Here is a 25,635-nt window from a genome sequence, read left to right as displayed (position 1 = left end):
TGCCATTATTTTGTTTAACGTTATTAGGCCTAGTTATACTAGGTGTCACTAAAAATTTCTCACTTTTGATGCTTAATAGTTTGAAAACTATATTTCCGATAAAACTGTCATTGATATAAGTAATAGCTGAATAGTGTACAATTTTAGTTGAAGGTGATTTGAATATGAAAACCCATATCATTTCAGAACGAATAAAGATTAGCTGTGAAAGTGGAATTCCTCATGAATAAATAATGGAGCTTTCCAATTCTGGAAATTGTCCAGGATCATTGTCTGGGTGTCAACTACACACTCCCATACACACCAATTGACTTTTGTGCAAAGTTAAAGTTTTGTACAGAGGGTTGAATATAGTAAAATCTGAAACCTAACCGAAAAATCAATGTTTAATTTAATGAAACTGAATCATGCTTTCATTTCAAAATTGCCTCCAACAAAATTGTACATTATTCAGTTATTGCGCATATCAATGTCAGTGTTATCTGATGTATAGTTTTTGAACTTTTAAGGATCAAAATTGGGAAATATTTTTTGTAACACCTAGTAATATACTAGGGCGTCTAGCAACCACTTTTGTGTGGGTACTTTGAGATCTGTGGGCTGAGTTGTATAGCTCGAATGATGATGACAGTACTTGGCAAAGGACGCAATGCTTCTTTTGATTAGCGATAAAATTATTAATCACTCTAATACCGGCAATGACGGTGTGTTGACACGCATTTCCTTCTTTCCTTTTATCCTCCAGCCTATATAAAGCGTTACTCTATCATGAATTCTATGTGAAAGCAGGAATATAACATGCAACCTATTCCTGGGAATTTGATTAAACGCAAATAAGGTGTAGTGAATGTATAGTATACTAGTACTCATGTAGAACAATTTCTGTAGATGAGGGACTGAGATGATTATAACTTTCAAAAGAAAAAAAAATACATAAAAAGTCTTTCTCACGGCAATTACATTACAGTGACAGTTTCTTCGTAGCATTACAAACTTTTTTTTTTTATCTCAATGACCCACTTAACCAATGAAACATTCGAACGAATAAACTGGCTAATTACTGGACGGTACCATCTCTTAAGCATTTACTAAAGAAAGAACAATTTTGTAAGATAACATCTGCCAGATATTTGATAGTCACCAGAAGATAGTTCACACTGAATTCATGAAAAACGGACAATAATATATCAATTTTACTCAAGAATTCAATCGTCAGCAGAGTGGGTGGAGCACTTAATTTGCGGCGGAGCGTAATGTCGTATCTTCGTTATAAATGTAGCCGGAGCAATTATCGGTATGGAGCAAATGTCGTATCTTCGGAGCAAATATCGCCGGAGGAATTGTCTGCGGAGCATGTACCCGAGAAGCATTTGTCGGCGAAGCATATCTCGGTGAAACAAATTAGACCGGGGGCCCAGAGCATTTATTCAGCTGAAAAGGGTCACACTTTTTGATGGTCTCATCATGTAAGGATGTGGCCAAGGGTCAATAAAATGAATTGCTGGCAAGTCACATCCTGTACCGTAAGCCTAGGGGCCACAAAAAGGGACCCCCAAAATGGATTTATTCAGCCGAAGGGGGTCACGGACAAAAGTTGGTGGATATTGTTCCTTTGGGTGTACTTATCATGAAAACAGCAATGCCAGCTATTTTATCCTGTACGGGGCCCCAGACAGTAGCCCCAAAGGGCCCCACAAATATGGTGTTATTCAGCTGAAAAGGGTCACGGCTAATTTCTTTTGCAATGGAAGTAGTTCCCATCAGAGATATCCAAAACACCAATGCCAGCTATTTTATCCTGTACGGGGCCCCAGACAGTAGCCCCAAAGGGCCCCACCCCCATAGGCCTACGTACAAACACACACAAACATTGATTTTATTCAGTTGAAAAGAGTCACGGCTAATTTCTTTTGCAATGTAAGGAGTACCAATCAGAGATATCCAAAACACCAAAGCCAGCTATTTTATCCTGCACGGGGCCCCAGACAGTAGCCCCAAAGTGCCCCACCCCCCTATAAGCCCTACGTACAAACACACACAGACACACATTGACTTTATTCAGCTGATAAGAGTAACGGCTAATTTCATTTGCAATGGAAGTAGTACCCATCAGAGACATACAAAACACCAAAGCCAGTTATTTTGTCCTGTACGGGGCGCAATGCAGTGGCCCCAAAGTCCCCCCCCCCCCCTCCCCAAACACACATACTCACACAATTATATAGTTTCATTCAGCTGAAAAGGGTCACGGCTAATTTCTTTTGCAATGGAATTAGTACCCATCAGAGAAATCCAAAATACCAAAGCCAGTTATTTTATCCTGCATGGGCCCCCAGACAGTAGCCCCAAACAGTAGGCACAGACAGTTGCCCCAAATTGCCCCCTTACCCCTCCCCCTCCCCCCCCCCCCCCCTACACACACATTGATTTTATTCAGCTGAAAAGGGTCACAGCTACTTTCTTTTGCAATCGGAAGTAGTTCTCATCAGAGATATCCAAAGCACTAAAGCCAGTTATTTTATCCTGTACGGGGCCGCAGACAGTAGCCCCAAAGTGCCCCCTACTCACACACACACACACACACACACACACACACACACACACACACATATATTGGTTTCATTCAGCCGAAAAGGGTCACGGCTAATTTCTTTTGCAATGGAAGTAGTATCCATCGGATATCAAAATACCAAAGTCAGATATCTTATCCTGCACAGGGTCCCGTCAGTAGCTCCAAAGTGTTTTGCTTTATTCTCTTTATTGTTTGCATCTCTTCTTCTTAAATATGCGCTCCTTCGTCTTCATTTTCGCGACAACGACAACGCGTCCTCCTGATCATCATCAGTTTTGCTGTTCTGGCAAACATTTTCCAGCGTATCGCATAATTGCATGCATAATTGAGTCTGGGAAAGCGTAGGAACAGCGTAGCTAAAGCGGCCAACAGCGTTATCGAAGCAGGAATGAAGCGTCGTAGGAACAGGCCTTGATTTTATACGAGAGTGGAGCGTCGTTAAAGGCCCCGTCACACTGCAGCGTATAAATCAGCGAATGCCTAGCGGATGGGCAAAATTTGGCAAAGTCCAGATACGCTCGAATCCGCTCGAATTCGCAAGCAAAATGTGGTTTTCGAACGTTCGCCTAACGAATGATGAGCATATGCTAACCGTGTAACGAGCGGATAAAGTAACGAATGAAAGCGAATGCGTACAGTCCATCCAACGGATGCTGAGTAGACAAAGTGAAAGAGCAGCGAATGCCCAACATATGCAGAGCGATACTGCGGCAATCACGTGACGGATCTCGGATGACACACACTTTACCAAATCATTTTGAGCAGTGACAGTGTCAAGTAATGTTGTCTCTCTAAAAAAAGAAGAGTGAAAATGTTCATTCATGAAGGAGTAGATGACAGAAAAGAGTGAGTTTCGAGTGAAATTGGAGTGACTTTGGAGTGAAAATGTTCATTTTCACTAATTTTGGAATGACTTCAGGGATCACTCGAAGATTTTGGAGTGATCCCTGAGGTCACTCCAAAATTAGTGAAAAATGAACATTTTTACTCCAAAGTCACTCCAATTTCACTCGAAACTCACTCTTTTCTGTTATTCACTCCCTTAATAAGATTGAACATTTTCACTCTTCTTTTGTTTAGACAGTTGTGACTGTGAAATGGCCCCCAAAAGAAGGAAGCAGAAGTAACCACCAAGTACTCTTGATGTCACTCATTCAAGATTCCCCTAAAAGTGTACTTCCTTCTGATGATCATGTGACGATGTTGGTAGTCCAACATCCTCCATTGTGTCTGGTGCCTCCAACTGGAGTCGAACTTTCACAATTCCCAATTTCCATTCAGAGATTTCCATTTACTACAGGTTGACTTTTATAGCAGTGGTTTAGAATAATGTTCTCTTGCCAGAATACGTATAATGAAATGTCATGTATAGGGACTGTGGCATAGTGGATCCGACTCCCGAACCGAGGACCCGGGTTCGAATCCCGCCTAGTGCTTACAGCCTTGGACAAGATTTTTTTACCCACGATGTCCTTCTCGACCCAGGTGTATAAATGGGTACCTGGCAACGCTGGGGTAATAATAATGTCAGGGCCCTCTGGTAGAATAGGCTACCCTGGGCAAATAAGACCCTTTTTTCTTATCATTATAATTATCATTGTTATTATTATGTGTGCTATATATGAATATCTATTTTTCATCTACGTTTGATTAACGTGTGTTGCTGTGCAGATTTGCTGGACGAATTTGGACGAACGGCGGACGATTGAGAAACGAATGCAGAGCGACCAAAACTTTCAATCAGCGGATGCTAAGCGAACACAGAGCGGATTGTCATTCCGTTCGTCATCCGCTCAAGATTTTGGACATGTCCAAAATCAAAATTTGGCTCCGGCGGATCTCTGCGAATCTCTGCGAACAGCTGCTAGCGGATACAACGAACGTCAAGCGGATAACGAACGCCGGCGGATCTCTGCGAATCTCTGCGAACAGCTGCTAGCGGATACAACGAACGTCAAGCGGATAACGAACGACGAGCAACGGATGTGAGCTTTTTTCCAAATTTTCGGATCCGCTGGGCATTCGTTGGCTCGATCCGCTCTAGTGTGACGGGGGCTTAAAGCGGGAAGGTCGTGCTTTGATCAAGAAAGCGGTGCAGCAGCGGGACCATGTCGTCGGTGTCTAGTTTAGACTACATTTCCCGTTCTTGTGCCGCTGTTACTACGGTCAGAAAAACCTGGAATTGTTACGCTCATCCCGCGGTATTAACACTGTCACTGCTCTCTCCCCGTTTGAGCTACGATTCAAAATAGGTCAATCTTGATGGGGAGATGAGGAAGAAATTTTGAACCAGTTCAAAATTTCTTCCCGATCTGTAAAATTGCCAGATCCAACCCCGTCACCCAAACGCTGCTGCTACGATGCTCCCGGTCCCCGTACACTTTTGCCGCTCTCTCCCGATCTGACAGATTGAATAGATCGGGATGCAGATCTTGATAGTGGAATTACATGTGGGGACACTTTAGGAACACTCCGTGGGGCCCTGTACAGCTATATAACTGGTTTCGGTGTTTTTGATACCTCGTTGAGTACTACTTCCATTGCAAAAGAAATTATAGCAGTGATTCTTTTCACTTAGAATAAAATAATACGGGAGCACTTTCCAGCTACTGGCTGGGGGCCCCTTAACTGGATGGGTTTGTGTTTTACGTATCTCAGCTGTTAATTCCACTAGCTGCCAAGGAAAATAGGCATACATGACTCTTTTCACCTAAAAACACTTAATTCATATGGGGTGGGAATACCTTGGGGCTATACCTGTCAAGGGCCTGCATCCGGGCCAATATCGCACCTCTTTTAATCGAATTCTTTAATGTTGAATTAAATTTAGCAAAAATTTCGCCTAGATGACATGGTAGTTCAATGTCATATTAATCTCTTCATTCAAATTTATTTTGAAACATTCACATTACCTCTAACCTTATTCTAAATAACACTTTTTTTCAACTGAAATCCATATATAAGACAAGTACCATTCCACTATCCGTTCATTCATAAATTCATAATGATATAGTCACGTGATTACATGCTGCGCTCGTTCATTCAAATTGATTTCTGGCCATCTAATTTAAAATGTTCTGCAGTCAATTAAACAGATATGTTCATGCTTGGCCTCTTTCCTTATTTTCTTTCATCGTAGTTATTGTTTTGTAAGCATCATAGCATTTCATGTTTTCGTATTCGTTTGAGACTTTGACACCATTTTTAACGTGCTTTTTGAATCCAAAGAAGTAAGAAGCCACAAATTATCTGGCCGTTACGAGCGCTTTATTACGAGCGGTCGGCCAGTTCCAAGAAGTCAAGGTTATGATCGTCAAATGTTTTTTTTTTTTTAATAATTCTTTCTATGTCTTCGAGAGATATACGTCTGTATCTATTGTGCTGTCATGACTATAAAAAATGAAGTTAATCTGCATTACTGGTACACGTATAGGCCTATAATGACATGTATATGAAAGAGAAGGAGCGTTACCAGTCTGGTTACAGAACAACCAAATCCAGTTATACTAGATAAGAAATATGATACTTTTACTGCTTTATAACAGTAATTCATAGATGAAACGAAAACACACATAGAAAGACATGTTAAAATGATCTGAAACAAAGAAATAGCATGATTTGAATTTGAATGAACACGTTTGGAATTTGACTGTCTTTCGCGAAATTTAATGGCTGAAATACCCTTTTCGGCAAGTCAAGGCGAATTTGAATGAACGTAGAGTACCAGCCAATTTGAATACCCATTTTACGAATTCGAACCTTCTATCAAATGAACAAACAAAAGTGCGAAACTGGCTGGGAAAACCTAACTGGCTTTGATGTTTTGGGTATCTATGATGTAAACTAAGGCCTACTTCGATTGTAAAAGAAAAACAACTATGACTCTTTTCAGCTAAATGATGTCATAATAATTATGTGGGGGAGGGGCACTATATGGCTACTGTAACCTGGGCCCAGTACAAGATGAAATGACTGGTTTTCGTAATATGGTCATCTTAGTTGTGCACTATACAGAAGTATGCTTCCTTTGCAAATTTCTTGAGTGTTTTGCTACTGTAACCTATGGGACCCCGTATACAGGATAAGATGACTTGCTTTAGTGTTTGTGATATCTCCTCTGTTCAGTAGGCCCTGATATTAACGCTACAAAAGAATTTGTAAGACCATTTTCAGCTGATTCACAGTACATGTATAATGGATGGGACACTGTGGAGCTATGGGGCTCTGTGCAGGATAAAATAACTAGCCTTGGTGTGTTGAATACCTCTGATAGGTACATGTACTTCTTCCAGTGCAAAAGAGATTACCCGTGTTTGGGGCTATACTGTGCGGGGCCCCGTACAGGATAAAATAACTGGCTTTGGTATTTTGGATATCTCTGATGGGTACTAATCCCATCGCAAAAGAAATTAGCCGTGACCCTTTTCAGCTGAATGAAACTAATGTGTGTGTGTGTGTGTGCGTGTGTGTGTGTGTGTGTTGGGGGGGGGGGGTTCACTTCGGGGCTACTGTCTGGGACCCCGTACAGGATAAAATAACTGCATGGCTTTAGTGTTTTTGATATCTCTGATAAGTATGCCTACTACTTCCAATTGCAAAAGAAAGTAGCCATGACCCTTTTCAGCTGAATAAAATCAATGTGTGTGTGTGGGGGGGGGGGGAGCAATTTGGGGCTACTGACTGGGGCCCCGTGCAGGATAAAATAGCTGGCTTTGGTATTTTGGATATCTCTGATGGGTGCTACTTCCATTGCAAAAGAATAGCCGTGACTCTTTTCAGCTAATGAAACTAATGTGTGTGTGTGTGTGTGTGTGTGTGGGGGGGGGGGGGGGCTCCTTTGGGGCTACTGTCCGGGGCCCCCGTACTGGATAACATAGCTGGCTTTGGTGTTCTTGGTATCTCTGATGGGTACTCCTTCCATTGCAAATGAAATTAGCCGTGACTCTTCTCAGCTGCACGAATGAAATCAATGTTTGTGTGTGTTTGTACGTACTATGACCTATGGGGGGTGGGGCACTTTGGGGCTACTGTCTGGGGCCCCGTACAGGATATAGTAGCTGGTATTGGTGTTTTAGATATCTCTGATGGGAACTACTTCAATTGCAAAAGAAATTAGCCGTGACTCTTTTCAACTGAATAAAATCAATGTTTGTGTGTGTTTGTACGTAGGCCTATGGGGGGTGGGGCCCTTTGGGGCTACTGTCTGGGGCCCCGTACAGGATAAAATAGCTGGCATTGGTGTTTTGGATATCTCTGATGGAAACTACTTCCATTGCAAAAGAAATTAGCCGTGACCCTTTTCAGCTGAATAACACCATATTTGTGGGGCCCTTTGGGGCTACTGTCTGGGGCCCCGTACAGGATAAAATAGCTGGCATTGCTGTTTTCATGATAAGTACACCCAAAGGAACAATATCGACCAACTTTTGTCCGTGACCCCCTTCGGCTGAATAAATCCATTTTTCGGGGTCCCTTTTTGTGGTCCCTAGGCTTACGGTACAGGATGTGACTTGCCAGCAATTCATTTTATTGACCCTTGGACACATCCTTATATGATGAGACCATTAAAAAGTGTGACCCTTTTCAGCTGAATAAATCTTCTGGGCCCCCGGTCTAAATGTCGGGGAGCAATTCTCGACGGAACAATTAATGCGGTACCTTCGGAGCAAATGGCGCCGGAGGAATGGCTTGCGGAGCAAGTATCGGAGGAGCGTTTGTCGGCAGAGCGTTTTATCGGCGAAACAAAAATTTCGGCGGAGCAATTGTCGATGGAACAAAATAATGCCGTATCTTCGGAGCAAATTATGTCGACGGAGCAATTGTCCGCGGAGGATATGTCGGGGAACAAAATGTCGGCGAAGTAAAAAATGTTTAATGAGCAAATGTCGACGGAGCAATTGCTGGCTGCGCATTTGTCGCAATTTCTGGACAATTGTCGGCGCCGCATTATCATGTCGAGGGAGCATATAATGTTGTGTCACTAAGAAAAAATACTCAAATTCATAATTACTCCACTCGTCAGCAAAACGTGTCCCATATGCTGTAATTAGTGCACGCACAACTTTGCACAAAACAGTATTACTGATTCGCCAGTTGATGTTAAATCTGCCCCAAGTTTATCTGTTTTCGAGCAATGATTTAAAAAGCACTCCCTTTCATCCTATGTCGATTGATGATATGCCCACATAACTGCGGTCAGCCCGAACAAGAGGCGTTCGGGCTGAGGATGTTAGGATTTTGTGTCTCGTACGTAGTGGCATTTGACATTTGACATAAACGAAACAGATGATTTTTTTTTTTTATTTGTATATGAAGGGTTTGTTTGCAAAAACCGATAAGTCCATTTTTGAAGATTTTGAAGTACGATCTTTGTCATAAAGTACAAAATAATACCTTTAAAATGATATATTGGTCACTACATATAAAGGTATATTTTTTTACGTTATGGTCAAAAGAAGCCAAAATTTTTTTATTATTCTCTTTATTTTTCTTGAACTTATATCGCAAATATCTCCATTTGGCAAATATAGTAGGCCAGCCAAGACGATTTTTTTTTTACTTTGGACGGCAAAATTTGTTAATGCTAAGTTTCCCAGCTGAAAGTCTTGCAAAAATACTGAATTTTAGTGTACGGCCGGATGTCAAGCGCGTTTTTGCCAAAAAAATGCCTTTTTTAGCCCAAAATTTGAAAGAATGTCAAAAATCACGATTTTTATTTTTTTATCGAAATAAGTAATGGTTGATAAGTACCTTTCAAACTAGGAATGTGTTATCTTCCATTTCAAGTTTAGAACCTGACTAATATACATTTGAATGTAGAATATTACACGCACATATATGGCGCAATGAAATATAAACCGTGATTTACTCAAAATTGTACTTTGTAAAATCTACCAATACTTCAAAGTTTTTTTACACTACCTAAATCAATCTATTCAAAAGTTTTTATTTTTTCGAAATATAATATATGTTCTGATATGTTATGCAGCAAAGAAATTATAAGATAAGGCGAAAGATAACTCGTTTTATGTTATCCTAAATGGGACGATGTATTTTTACTGGACGCGCATTTTGAATGAAAAATCGAATGTATAGCGTAGGCCCATATATATTGTGTATGGTATAGTGCGTGTAAGTATATTATCTTACATAATCGGCGACGTCAATGGACAGGTTGAATAGCTGACTGCAAAAACCCTTTGTGGCACCTTGATATGACTGAAATGTGCTTCTTTGCACAAAAAAAAAAAAAATACAAAGAGGGGTGGTCATTAGTGTTGTTACCATGGCAACTGATCATTATTAGGTCACTCCCTGAAAATTTCAAATATTCATGATTATAAAACGTACAAGTGTTGAAACATTTTTTTTTTTGTGTGTGTGTGTGTGAAAAATGTATCACTCTAACTAATCTATGTTTAACAATGAAACCTAAGAGTTATATATGAATTGTTTACTCTGTTTGGAAATGGTTGTCATGGAAACCGTGATAACAAATCACGTTTTACTGGGAAAAATTACGATACCAAATCTCCCATCCTGCATACTCACCCCTTCCCCCGAGAATGCTTGGGAATTCATGGTTATCAATACAATGCTATATAGTTTGCACTCTCAGGCCCTGAAACGCAGCCCTGCAAGGGATAGGCACGAAATCACTTTTACTTTTGTAATGTTCTAAGGCGAGGTGTTTGCATTTTATTTTGATCTATCCTCCCGAAGACTTACTAAATGTTTCTTTTATGATGGTTGATTGTTTACATGAACGTTGTTTGGAACGCACACTTATTCGGCGACATAAGAATATTATATATGTACCCCAGATACTTGTGTGAAAAAGTAAGGCAAATATCACCCTCAAAAAAGAAAACAAGAAGTAAAAAAGAACTAGAATTGAAATGCGTACAATGCAATAACAGCCTCATTTCCCCTTCCCATCATTAAGTCGGTTAAATTATCTAGTCTATAGTACAGATTATATTTATCCTTAGCCAAGATCTATGTCCTTGGAGCAGACATGTAACAAATTGTTTGTTTGCAATTCGATTTTTTTTTTCTATATTATCACATCTTTGTGAAAAAAAAAATCATTTCAGTTATCACCAACACTCTATATTCCCAGTCAACCAACAAAACGTACTACACAATGTGCACACCACGCCCGCAACCACCGTCTCAAACAGCGTTCACGGACTATATCAACACACAATGAAATACAGTAAACAGTAAACGGGACAATTTCTCTTTTTTAAAATAATGATTCGCCATTAGCGTACATTTACTAGAATAGCAGCACTTGACATCAATGTTGCTGGTTACCAAAATTCTGATAGAAATACCATACACAGTAAGAACATGCTTGAATCCTGCAAAATATAAATAAGAACCTCAGTCTCGATTTGTGGACATCTAAAAACAAAAACAAAAATTCCATCTGAAAGCAATCTTCTTAATGATTAAAAGCATTAAAAGAGAATGAGTCCTCATTGAAAATTTTTATCTCTGTGACATACATCCAAAGACTTTGAAAATCAACAATACAAATTGCGCTGACTACATTAACTGCATTGATAAACTCATTTTTTTAATGTGACATATACTATGTGTCCACCATCACAAACGTTACACCAGTAAGAAAAGCAAAATTTTCTCTTTAGGCAATATTTCAATATCTCTATCTTTTTCACAGTTTGTGGTTACATATCCTAGCTAATTATGACTGTACGCTGTTGCATTGAACTTTCGTCACTGTACAACTAAATTAGAATGGTGACTGCCAAATTTGTAAGATTCTGCTTTTAGTCTGATATCATTTTTGTGTTCCGCAGACCAGTGTGATAAGATATCTGTACTGAGTATTTGTCTCTCAGTGAAGAAAAAAAAAAAAAAGAAATCACCTCTCCAAAATACGTGGGTATTGCTACCCTCTAATACTTTCCCTTATTCTAAGTACCAGTATACATTGCTGGGGCCCTGAATAGCTAACATATATTGCAGTATTACCAACATCATGACAATTACGGCACATGTGAAAAAAAAAACAAACTGGCAAAACATACATCTTGACCAGATCATATTCCTTTTCACTACTTCTTGTACTTGGTGTTTGGATTGGAACCTTTTACTTATGTCTTTCATATCTTAAACTAGAAAAAAACATGCTCTGTGCTATTTCCCTTCAGATTCACGAACTGTTCCTTTGTGAAGTTTTCTCTTTTTAAGCACTTCAATATGCAGTTTTCTTTCTCTTTTCTGGCCAACATGTCATATATTTTCCTCCATCTGATGAAGAAAGGCAAAGTTCACTTCCCTTTTGTTGACTCCCCCCATAAAACCAAAAACAATAGACATTCCAATCTGACAGGATTAAAATGTTGGCGTTTGGGCTTCAAAGGAAATAAGAGGATCAATTTCCATGAACTACTAGTATGCGGCTTGTAACCGTGAGTCTCAAAGGCATGGTATAGTTTTGGTTGAGATGGAGATTCAGACTTTAACTTTTTGCAAGCAAATTAAAAACAACTTATGAAATATGAAAGAGCATCAAATTCTTAGAGTAATCTGAAGTTTGTTTGATTAAAGTTGTTGGTTTTGAAATGGCCGAGAAATTTTTAAGAAAGTGACACAGAATAATAATTAAAAGTGGGTGCCACCTTTTATTAGGACCTCTTTGTTTTCGTACATCTCAGCCTTTTCAAAACCAATTTTTAACAAATAAATTTGGAATTCCTGTTGGTATTGTTTACTCTTTAATATTTCATAACAGGGTTCTCATTATTTCACAAAATCTCCATCTCAGCCCCCATCTCAACCAAAAGTAGACCATCCCTCATCCCTTTAATGCTGCAATCAAAATTGGAAGTAGATCTGTATCAAATCATATTGTAAATTCTGTTTGCCAAGTACTGTTGAGCACATTTTGATATCAGACCTTGTTTTACTTCATCACTAAGAAAAAAAAAGAACAAAAATGGTTAGAAAAGAAGCATTTAATCTGGATTAGTAGAAATTCCTAATATATACACATGTCTTCCATGTACATATATATATATATATATATATATATATATATATATAGCTGTATTCAACTTATATGATAGTCCTGAAAGCACATTGTGATTACATTTGAGAAGTTTAGATGGATGCATTCCACATGTAAGTTCAGGTTCTAATGACATCCTTCATACGGAATCTGGATGCGGACCGGATAGCCTAGCAGGGTTGTTTCTGGAGAGAGAGAGAGAGAGAGAGAGAAAAGAATGGTGTTACATCTGTCTACATTGTTACATCAATTTAACCGTGAGTACACAATGAAATATAAAATGTAGGAAACTTTCATGATCCAAATATCCAATTCTGTCCATTAAACTTTTTATTCCATTCAGAAGAATTTCAAGGTAGTGCTTGCCTGATACTGCAACTGGATACATTCAACACTTTCGTGCATATAATAACCCGGTGACCTTTCACATCAATACTCTCATACCTAATCAAAGTCAAATTGCTTAGAGGTTATGGTAACTTTGCCATCCAAAGGTAAATACAATACCATGGTAGCAATGCTCTACAGTCAATAGAAATCAGGGTTTCCATGTAATTTACAATCAGCGGCAAAATCACAACAGAAACTAAAATGCTACAAGACCCAGGTAATCATCTCTTCTGTATAAAACCAAATTTGAAGATGATCTGCTGAGTACATGTTAAGTTACTGCAAGATGAGAATCTATAGGATAGATGTGCCACGGTGTGAATGGATGACTGCAACAACATAAAGACTCCTGCAATCATCTTTGACAGAGGCTCAAAAAAAAAAAAAAAATCAGCTAATTCATGTGAATCTTGGTTGTTGGAGTGATTGACTACATGCATATGCAGTACTGCATTCATTTAGCAAATCATGCATTAATTTTCTGCCCAATGAACGATCGACAGTCAAAAATTTGGTCAAGATGTCAAAGGCTTGACAAAATATTCCAACCTATTTGGGGTTTACATTTTACATGCATTATTGCTTACCTCCCGTATTTCCTTTCGAAATAGGGTACAGGATGCACAGATTAGAAGTTGGTAGTCAGGACATCTGTCTCTTTTTTTTTCTGTCTTGTCCGTAGTTGGCTGTGGTTTGCAGGGTCCATTTTGTCCACTTTGTGCTAATTCTGGTCGAAAATATAATTAACAAAAACTTAAATAATTTATCATTTTTATGAGTGAAACAGGATACTTATACTGCAACAAAAAACAAACACATTCATTATGAATTAGAATTAATCATCACGATCTCATGAATCCCTTAGTATGAGATTTTGGATCTTCAGGTCACTGTCAACATTAATTTGTATTACATGTAATACATTAATCTTGTCATTGTTATTATCATCTTTGATGCTCTGAAGCCATATCTTACTGAAAATTAATTATATAGGATGGAAGTCATCTTGACACCTATAATTCCTGTACACAAATATTTGATTTTATCATGCTCTCATTTGTATGTGGATTAGGATATGATTTCCTTGCATAAATCGGTTTGTATTCATGAGATAATATTCCTAATTTCAAATCGTTGACACTTACTTGTGAGCTCATCGCAGTCAAGACATCTTTCTATCTCCCCCTCACTCTAGTGGATGTGATCTCAAACTCAGCATGTCCATTTGTTGCTGACACCTTGATAAAAATAAAGAACAATACATCACAGCATATTACCCTTACATCATACTTAATGCAACATAATAATAATGGAAAGTAAATTGATTTGAGACTACAGACGTATTTTCATCTGTGCACACATTAAACACTTGTGCCACGGCCATTTCCATTTGACATGGTTGAGAAATATTTCATTACATATAATATCTTACTTGATTACATTTATGTTTGATTTTTATATCATCTCCTCTTCAGTGGATAGAATACCATTCTTTCATATGATCCTCTACAATAGAACATGCAATGAATATACCAAAAAAAAAAACCCAAGAATACACACTTGATCATAGATTTGCTCCCCTTTGTATATAAATGGAGATATAAAATTCTTCTCCTCTCTTTGTTTGCAAAGTACTTGTACATTGTATTGTAATGCAACTGTCAAAGTGAAAACATGCTTGTTTCAACTTATTCAAATGGAATAGGAATACTTAATACTCAATGTATTTAGATTTGTCATTATTTTCAACTGAGCACTTAACTGATACATTTGATAATGAAGCACTTAGTAACTTCGTATTTAAAATATGTTTGAAATTAGACCGCCATAATGTATTTCAGACATTTATCGTTTCTTACCTTCTGGTTGTTCTGCACTTTGTTGTAGGTAGAAAGAGTTCAGACTTTACAATTAGATTTTGGCAAGTCGGGATATGTCTCTCTCTGGCGAAGTTTGAAGACAAGACTCAGTCTATCCACTTGTTGGTACATCTAGCTGAAAACAGAAATCAACATGACTCAAATAATTTTTTTTCCATCTTTAAAGCAGAGCATTATAAGCTAACAGTGAAAAAAAAATCAATTTGAAATTTGTTTTGAAAAGGCATCTTGGCATTGACATAATTTTCTTTATTCCCCATGCAAATCAATTATAACAATAGATATATACTGTATCTCTTTTATTGAGATGCGATTTTTTTTTTTTTTTAGCTTTTTGAAAATTTAAAAAAGAAGAAGAAAGATATTCAGGTTTTAGTGAGTCGGTATAAATGATCCATTAAAAATGTAATATTTACATTTTTTTTAAAATGAACCTTTATTCTATGAGACATTAACATAAGAAGTTGGTACTTTATATGAGTAAGGACATTTCTAAAGAGTTCCTTTTTGACTATCTACCTTATTTGTAAACTAGCAGAAGAGTACAATGATTCACAGATTAGGAGAGGTTGGCAGTCAGGACTGAACACTTTCTCTCTCTCTCTTTCGGGCATATTCGAATGGAAAGATCACTTGGTTGTAGACTCACTTTTATAAAACACCTAGGCCTAAATCCTAGACTCTTTTTCTAAACCCATGTAGGTCTACAGTACCATAAAGAGTGGATCGAGTCAACCTCAGACCTCTGCTGTAGAGACTGCTAACGTTAGAGCTAATGTTAGGATATTCTAATGTTAGATCAAGATAGAAATGTTGGATCTAATTAACGTGAACTTTTACTTAGATCAAAGTTAGCCCAACGTTAGATATATAATATATGCATCGATTTTAGAACCTCTAGATGTCTAAACTTAGGTCTAGCTAGGCCTTGTTAGCTGGGTCTTTACAACAAAACTGCCTAGTAGATATCTAGTAGGTTACTAGAATTAGAAACCTCTAACGTTAGGTAGAATCAGTGTCCCAGATCTTGACTAAGGTTAGATCCTATTCCTAATTCTAGACGCCAGCTATTATACTTCAGACCCGCTAGATTTTATACAGGTCTAGTATTTGATTAGACTCTATAGATCTAGACTTCTGTATAGATTACAGTCCCTTGCCCTGGACCTGGCTCTAGCCCTACAAATACATCTAACGTTAGTAGTAGTGGGCCTGTACTGTCTACGTGACTACGTTATACAAAGTGTTCTGCTAATGTGCTAACGGTAAAGTTCATTGTGATTAGGGCCTAGCCCGATTGAATAATTGTTTTGGCATTAACAGGCGTAGGCTAGCCGTACATAACAGTAACCCCTAACGATAGCTAATGTCGACAGGTAGACTCGCAGAGAGTGTAACCGTATAGATTAGACCTAACGTTAGACGAGGATTCAGTCTAACTGCATGTGATGAGGCCATAGATTAGAAACCTCGATCGAACGAACAAGACACCTAAATCTAGACGTAGGCCTAGACCTATAAATGTGTAGACCTCTTTTCGCACCGTGTCAAGACGTGCCTTGCGGAATAATCGGTGTTCCACTAACAAGCACCGCCGGCACTGTCGGGTGGCGGCCCGGGGGTTGGTAGGCATGCCCACGGGATCGGTGCGAAATACAGTCACAAGACATCGGCCTAACGTTAGATTCTACTAGCGCTTGAACCTTGATATTTACCAAGTCTCAGATCAAAGTTGTATATCTAACTGTTAGATCAAAACAGATTTTAAACTTCCCATATGCAGTGCAATAAAGAACTATGTATTTATTTACTAATTTACTAACATTCAAAGGAAATATAGTCCCTTTTTCAGTCACCACGGTTCCAGCTCAACGACTGAAACATATGCAGCTAGCTCTAGTCCCGCGAGAGACTTTACCTACGCACACGTATTCAGCATTTGCGCGCACACAAGCAGCGCGGGGCTACTGGATGAGTTCCTACATGTTCAGAGATTTTATTAAAAGTAAAAATTTCTTCAAGAAAACTAGAAATAATATCGACATATTCAATTAAAGAAGCATTTGCAGTTTTATAAAACATTAAATTACTTTTGGAAGATCATCTAATTAGCTTGGAAAAACAAACTTTGCAGAACGTTAATTAATCTGTGAATATTATTTCGAGAAAACAACACCCAAACATTTGAGAGCCCCATATATGGCTGTACAAAATGACCTTTTAAAATGCTAAGGAAACACATTTAAATTGCAATTTCATGAAAAGGGACAACTGAAACTCAAGATCTTTCAAATATGAATTGAATGCAAGAAAGAAATAAAAATCGTGATTTTTGATATGCTTCTGAATTTTGAGCTAAAAATGACATTTTTCGGCAAAAATACGCTTGACATCCGGCCGTACGCTATTCCTTAGTATTTTTGCAAGACTTTCATCATGAGAACGGAGCATTAACAAAAAATGCCGTCGAATCCTTATCTAGAGCCTTTTTTGAGGTTTGGCTGGTCTACTAATATGGACTTATCGGTTTTTGCAAACAACCTATTCATATATTATAGAGATTAAGCTCATTCGTTAATAACTCACGCCGTGCAAAATCTACTTTCTACAATAGTCCCGTACTGTCCAAGTTCGTAATTTTTCTTGATTCGGCCAGGTGAAAGCTTAAGTGGTATATGACAAGTGACCAGCTTGAAGGATTTGGAACGTGTGCGCATGCGCTAGCTCTTTATTGCTCAGACATACACAGTACATGTATAATGCATATCGGCAAAAAATGAAAAAACCCTATAGTGCAGTGTATATTTGTGTGTTCCCACTGTACCGTTCGATGAACAATTTTATGGGTATTCATGAGTATATTGCATTCGCAGTGCCTCACAAAGATGTTTAAAAAATGAAGGGCGGGAAGAAACCCACACATTAAAACAGTGTAACCGCCAGCCTATTGCTGCCAAAATCGGGCGCTAATCATAGAGTTGCCTGAATTTATGAGTTTTTCTCATTGCACAAAGCAGGCACGCTGCTCAGGCGCTCCATTATAGAACTGTACAATGGAGCACCCCGGGGTTGCCGAAAATGAAGTTACTACTTCTGTGACCAGTTGTGTAGGTTTTTGATATACCATACTTGCATAGTATACAGATCCTATTTCACAATTCCCTCCGGTTTTTTTTTTTTTCACCTTAATCACCTCACTCTGAGTGTGCAGTTTTTTTTTTTTTTTATAGGCCCTTCCTTCTGCACTATATCTTTTTCACTTATCTGCATTATTCCATTTTGGGGGACCTTGTTTTACAAGCTCTGGTTTTGTTTTGTTTTTGTCTCTCTCTCTCTCTTTCTCTCTTTAGGTTATACACACATTTTATGCATCATACATAAACCTGCTTACATTGTGTAAGCCTAATTAACATGGACTATAATACCATGTAGGCCTACATGTCGATACAACGTGCTTGGGGATATGTTTACGAAATAAATGAAAATTAAATTATATACATTATAATAGGCGACTATTGTTATGAACAAGTCTACACGACGGGTTTATGTTGAATGTGAATGTTGGTGTTCAAAGTAAATCGAAACTGAGCTGAACTGAATTGGTTGTCATGATCAGGGCCTATTGGACGTCATACTTCAGAACCTCTTTTCTTAGTGCACAATTTTCATGAGTTACATGTATTTCTTTCCAATATTTAGAGCGATTAGTGGAGAGTTCATTTGTGATTTGAATGGGGTTATACATCAAACCATTTCAAAGTTAATGCTTAAAGGGATGGTATAGTATTGTGGAGATGAGGATTGGGCTTTTAGCTTTTTTTCTAGATGTCAAGGAACCACTTATAAAACAGTACAGAACCTACACCATTCCAGGAGGAATTCAAAGTTTATTTGATGAACATTGGTTTTACAATGGCAAAGGCATCAAAAAAAAAAAAAGTCAAACAAAGTGATTGTAATAAAAGGTGGGTCCCACCTATTATTAGGATCTCTCTATTTGGATATCTCAGCCATTTCGAAAAAAAAAATTTCCTCAAACTTTGAATTTCTTCTGGAATTACATGCTCTTTCACATTTCATAAGATATTTTTCATTATCTCACCAAAACAATATTAGTAACCAGAAGTTAGGTCTCAACCAAAACTAAACAAGCCCTTTAAGGTGTGATCTATTTCAGAATCTGCTCTTAGCTACAGTCATATTACAATTACAGGTCTGGCGACATTTTGTGGTTTACTTGGACCGGGTGCAGGGTCTCATTGCTTGTACTCTGTTTAAGATGTCAATATCAAGTGCAGCTACATAATTTTATTCATACTCAGACTGATATGAATGTGGATGGCAGGTTCTATGTACACAGTCACAGCACTTACCTTCCGTAACTGGAATGATGAGCCTCCTGCAGAGCAAACATACAAACACTGCCAGAAGCACAACGAGGAAATTGTAGTCTCCCTCCATTTCAGGTGAAATTGAATATCATTTAGCTGTCAAAAGAATGATACAAGACGTCGAAACCAAGTGCGTATTGAACGTTTTAAAAACGCATCGTCTACTGGCATTGGGGTCACACCCTGTCCACTGCGCCTGCAACCGCACAAGGACTGTGTGCGTACATAAAATGAATGTACGTTTACGAGTGACGATGGGGATTAAGAGTATGTAGACAGCACCATGGAGCTTCAACAGTTGTAAAAGGGTAGCTTCATTACATCACTTGAAGGTACTGGTATATGCGCACGCAGTGATGAGTGCTGTGCATTACTACAGTAGGGTGTGATGCGGGGAATCCCCTAGCCTTTAGCAAAGGCAGCTCGCTTTAATTTCAACAAACGCACCCAAAGCGCGCGACCAGCGAGCTGCAAGAGTAGCGAGCTCCTATTCGATCGCTGTGTGCGCGCGAGTCCACCGTCCGCCATTATGCTAGTCCATCAGTCCACTGCGAGCCGCCTTTGCAAAAGGCTAGGAATCCCCACTCGCCGATCCACCGATTGGCGGTTGCCATAGTGATTGTACAATGATATCTCCTCGGCGGTTCCCTATCGACCAATCGCTGCGTGTTCGCAGGTTTTCCCGGCCAATTTCGCACTTTTGTCAGTCTTTTTGATAGAAGGTTTCAATCTAGCAAAACCCCTCGTTATCGCACACTCTGTCTTTCAAAATTGCAACATGTGCGTTCAATCTATTTCGATCAATGAAATTTGCATATTCAGTATGTGGCTTTCGAATTCGCAAAAAGAGCATTCAAATTGGCTGGAACTCTACGTTCATTCAAATTCGCCATCACTTTGAGTTATTCAATTTCGCGAATGGGCAGTCAAATTCCAAACATTTTCATTCAAATTTACGCCATGTTATTTTTTTTTTTTGTGAAAAGGTGAGAACATTTAAACGTGTATTTCTATGTGACACCCACAAAGCAGTAAACAGTTGGTAAAAGTATCATACTTTTGACGCTATATAACTCGAGTTTGTTGTTCTGTATCGCTCCTTTTCTTTTATACATGTCATTATAGGCCTACATGTACCAATACTACAGATTAACTTCATCTTCTTGCAGTCATGTCAGCACATATAGATACAGACGTATATCTAAAAAAGACAGAGAAAGACTTATAGGAACATTTTGATGATAAAAACCTTGACTTCCTAGAAGTGGCAGACACACTCGGATAAGTTGTGGCCACATTATCTTCGGACTGGGAGACTCAATAAGCGCACTAAAAAAGAAAATAAAGATATATATGCATATAGGTATACATGATGGGACAACAGGGGTGCCCATGGCGGCTCCCTCTCTCGCTATTTACAAATAGTTTTGCCGTTGAACTGGAAATTGTTCAATGACAATACAAGTTCAGTTTGTTCAAGCAAGCGAATAAACGGTTAGGTTGTGTGTGTGTGTGTGTGTGTGTGTGTGTGTGTGTGTAGGGGGGGAGGGGGTTCATTCGGGCAGTGAGGGTATTTCAATATGCTTTGATGCCCTCATTGTAGGGGGGATGTTCGTGTACAAAGAAATTACATCGGCTGTCACTGGTTGACTGGTATACTTTCTTGGGGGGGGGGGGGGTGTCTGAGTCAAATTCAAGTCATATATCGTTTATGTGACTGGGAAAATCAATTGTGCCCTATTGACCACATCAATTCTTTCCACAGAACCATCAAATTCACTTCTGATTTCTCCCAAGAAGAGACCAAATTCCTTGATGTCACCGTTAGGAAGGAGTCTAACCATGTCACCACCACTCTCTACACTAAACCCACAGATACCCATCAGTACCTTCACTCAGCCAGCTGCCATCCCCGCCACTGCAAAACCAGTATCCCCTACAGCCAAGCCCTCAGACTTCGCCGTATCTGCTCTGAGGATTCTGAGTTTTCTTTCCATGCCAGGAACCTGAAGAGACATCTCGCAGCCAGGGGCTACGGTACCAGGAGACTTCAACAAGCCATCAACAAAGTTCGTTCTCTCCCCAGATCTGAAGTTCTCAAACCGAAAACCAACAAGCAGGACATCACTGACAGAATACCCCTCGTGACCACTTTCCATCCCAATCTTCCCTCACTCCACAATATCCTTCGTGATAACCACCATATCCTTCATAGATACCTCTGATCGTCTCTTACAGGCCGTCCCATCCTGGCATACCGACGCCCCCACAACCTCAAGGATCTCATCGTCCGTGCTGAAGTACCCTCCCTCACTGACAATTCTTCTCCTTTACAGCATGGCACATTCAAATGTTCAGCCAGTAGGTGCATCATTTGTAGCATACACATCCACGAGAGTGACTCTTTCACCAGCAACTCTACCGGCCTCTCTCACCACACGAAGGGAAACATCACTTGTACTACCACTAATGTTGTGTATCTCATCACTTGCAGAGTTGGCAGAATCCAGTATGTTGGGGAAACCAAGACAACACTCAAAAGACGCTTCTATGGACACAGATCTACTGTCAACACAGCCAAGCTCGACACTCCAGTGGGCCACCATTTCAATCTACCCGATCATTCCATCACTGATATGACTCTACAGGGCATTGAATCTTTAGGCACTCGTCCAGACACAGTCAGAACCAGCAGGGAGAAGCTCTGGATGAGACGTCTTCACACTATCCAACCCCATGGCCTCAACATCCAGGAGGGAAATGACTAACCACCTTTTATTTCTTTTTATTATTATGACCATTGTTATTCTCTTTTTCATTTTTGAATCTCATTATTGTTCTTTCTTTGCGCTTTTTCCATTTGCAGACCTGTTTATTCCCAATTAATCCCTTCCTCTAGTCCGAGTCTCTTTTATACAGCCCTTTTCTACCTACACATACACACACTTGGTTTTGTTGGTTTATACATACTTGTGCTTACTATGCCTTGCCTGCTTTTCTACATACATTGTAAACAATTTTCTCTCCCCCAGTTTTTTCATATGTGTTTTATTTCATTTCTTTTATCAATATCTTTTTCATTATTGTTACTTCAATTGTCATTATCATTACTGTGTGTATATATACTTTGATTTATTTGTTTACTTCCTTTTGCTGCCTCCTCCTGGTACTCCTTTCAGGGTTCACTGTTTGCTCACCCCCCCCCCCCTTCCCCTTGCTGTTGCCTTTTTTACTCTTTCCCTTTCTTTATCCCTCTGGTGTTCTTTATCTTCTTTGATGTTGCCTCCCTATTCATCCCTTTCCTTCATTGGTTGCCCCCTTGATCCTCTTGATCAGCACTGACCCTCCTATGCCTTTTGTCTGTCCACTCTCATCTGCCCTTTGTCTGTCCACCCTCCTGCTCTAATCCCCCCTCTCTTTACCTGTTGGGCTCCTTGCCCATGAACTCCCACCCTCTTCTTTGTTTTCTTTGTTCTGTGTACCCAGCCTGTACCTGTCTGTTCTTGTGTGAAGTCCTTATATGTGATTGCTTTCCCTGCTTGTTTGTCATTTTGCCTCTGACGAAGATTCTGCTAGGATCGAAAGCTCAGGCCCTTTTTTGACTCCATTTTACTCCATTGGCTCGCCTTTGTTGGATAAGCAGTTTTCAGCAGTTTTTTTTTTTTTTTTTTTTTTGCCACATATATATACATATATATGAAGTCCTGAATATAAGAACGACCCAAGTCCAATTTTGGGCCAAATTCAGTTTGACATGGGAAATTGTAGCTTATGCATGGACTCATCTAGTGTATAAATGATAAATCCTAATTAGCCACGGAAGTGCCTGAAATGAATGAGTTAAATCTTATATTAATGTAAGAATGAAGGACTTGGGTCATTCTTACATTCATATTATAGCGCCCTCTCTCATCCTTCTCTCATCTCTATAGCAGAATATCATGTATATAGAATCAAAGAACGACCCAAGTCCATATGATTCAAAGAACGACCCAAGACCATCACACAAAATGGCCTCTCCACAATTAATGCAAATGTTAATTGTCATATTGATATATGTTCTAATTTGTATATACAATGTTGCCTTCCCATCTCAGTTAAATAGAATATTATTGGACAAATAAAACAGATATGAAGTTTTTTTAAGTTTACTCGAAATGGTCTTCCATGGACTTGGGTCGTTCTTATATTCAGATACTCATATATATATATATATATATATATATAATAGCAATAATAATGTCAAAACAGAGGAATGCATTGGATGCCAATCTTGATTTTAATGAAATATCCGAATTTTCGAGGATCCTTCCTCTTCATCAGGGATGACAGTGCGCATGAATTTACACAGTGAATACCCACAGTGAATTTTCACTGTGTAAATTTATTCGCACTGTCATCCCTGGTGAATAGGAAGGATCCTCGAAAATTCGGATATTTCATTAAAATCAAGATTGGCATTCAATGCATTCCTCTGTTGTGACATTATTATTGCTATTTCTAGTACTGCCAATACTCGGAGCAACTACAATATATATATATATATATATATATATATATATATATATATATATATATATATTACTGTCATTTCCTTTGTTTCGATAGAGGGCTAGCGTCCTCGGTCCCTTGATCATCAGTTCCTTTGCGATATTCATGCCTCGCCTGTTATTCCTTCAATGAGTCTACCAGTGGCGTACCGTGGGTCAAGACATTGGGGGGGGGGGGGGGGCACCTCGTTGAAAAGTTATTTTGAGGGTGTGTATGCTTGTGCGAAATTACCGGCAGCAACATCAAAAGAATTGCATAACAATTAAATGCGAGCGAGCGGAGCAAGCGAGCTTGAAAATTTTGACATTTTACAGTCCCAAAACTGCCGTTTACCCGATTGTAAGCTATATTTTGTCGCTTTGGAAATTAAGGGGGGGGGGGCGCACCGGGCGCAACTGCTGGTAATTACTGGCAGCAACATCAGGAATAGCATAACGATTAAATGCGGGGCGCACCGGGAGCAACTGCTGGCAATTACTGGCAGTAACATTTGGAGAATGGCATAACGATTAAATGCGAGCGAGCGGAGCGAGCGAGCTTGAAATTTTTGACATTTTACAGTCCCAAAACTGCCGTTTGTAGGTATACTTTTTCGCTTTAGAAATTAAGGGGGGTGCACCGGGCGCAACTGCTGGCAATTGCTGGCAGCAACATCAGGAGAATGGCATAACGATTAAATGCGAGCGAGCTTGAAAATTCTGATATTTTACAGTCCAAAAACTGCCGTATGTAGCGATATTTTTTCGCTTTGGAAATTTCTTAGAGGGGGGAAGGATGTCCAAAATCTGCACCTTAGAGCATCCCCTAATTGTTTGTGTTTGTGTGTGTGTGTGTGTGTTTTATATACATGGAAAAGTTAGGAAATAGCCCAGGTCAAGTCTTATTATTGGCAATGCAAGGCATTACGCTGAACTTTGCGTAGTACGTACAGATTGTACCGCGTACAGTCGGCACGCGAGCCGAGTGAAGCCGCACAGCGCGGCCGCGGTGAGGAGCTGTCGAGTATCTGTACGTACTACACTTTAGCTCGATCTACGTACTAGCAGCTAGCTCAGCTCATCGCTCGTGTTGCGCTTCTACGCTCTTTGTTACGTCACTGCCAACCTGCGCATCTAGGATGCGCACAAACTCAACTGAGGAACGTCCTTAATACAATGAGAGACCCAACGGAATAGCAAAAATAAGATTTCGTTCTCTTATTGTCTTTATAATCTCAAAGTCAAAGTGCGAAACTAAAGGGGGGATAAGAATTTGTTGTCAACTCAAACTGCAAAATGACAGAGGGAGTAAAGGATACAAAGATGATTGAATGAACAGAATATTTGAATTCATTCTTTGATTTGGCGTGATACGCCTTGAGAATGCACCATGACATTGGTAATTTAAGAATTCATGAGACATTTTCAAGGACCACTGTCATTTACAATTTTCCTAAGTTGAGAAATCAATTCCAATTTCTTTTCATTTCTATTTATCATTGCTGCTTCTTTGATTTCATTTGCATTTCGATTTGACAGGAGATTCTTCATTTTCCTCAATTGTTTTTAGCCTTTATCGATATTTTTGGCTTCAAAGATATTGTAAAAATCAAAGATTTATTTTTGCAAATTAGTTTAAGCTTTTCATTGTATTAGATTCCTCTTTTGTTCTTATGGTTAAATGGAAGAACACTTACGCATAAATGACAACTTGTTCATTTTTGCAATTTGTGATTTTGTGCCTTGGAAGAGAAAAACAGAGGTGCTCACTCATGCGTAAAGTTTCCCTATTCATTGACCTATCGGGTTGATAACCTATCAAATTAACTTT

General features: G+C 39.1%; 1 long non-coding RNA gene across 1 annotated transcript; it reads right to left on the bottom strand.

Moving 5' to 3' along the window:
- Positions 1–12,680: 12,680 nt before the first annotated feature.
- LOC140239301 (uncharacterized) lies at positions 12,681–15,220 on the bottom strand. The gene is made up of 4 exons (XR_011901968.1): positions 14,864–15,220; positions 14,150–14,242; positions 13,592–13,731; positions 12,681–12,799 (listed from the first exon to the last, which is right to left on the bottom strand). It is a non-coding gene; the product is annotated as an uncharacterized lncRNA (long non-coding RNA).
- Between the last annotated feature and the right edge of the window lie 10,415 nt (positions 15,221–25,635).

This window comes from Diadema setosum, chromosome 15 (genome assembly GCF_964275005.1).
Source record: "Diadema setosum chromosome 15, eeDiaSeto1, whole genome shotgun sequence".
Taxonomy (NCBI): domain Eukaryota; kingdom Metazoa; phylum Echinodermata; class Echinoidea; order Diadematoida; family Diadematidae; genus Diadema; species Diadema setosum.
Note: the sequence above shows the minus strand (reverse complement) of the source record. Positions and strands in the feature narration are given on the sequence as shown.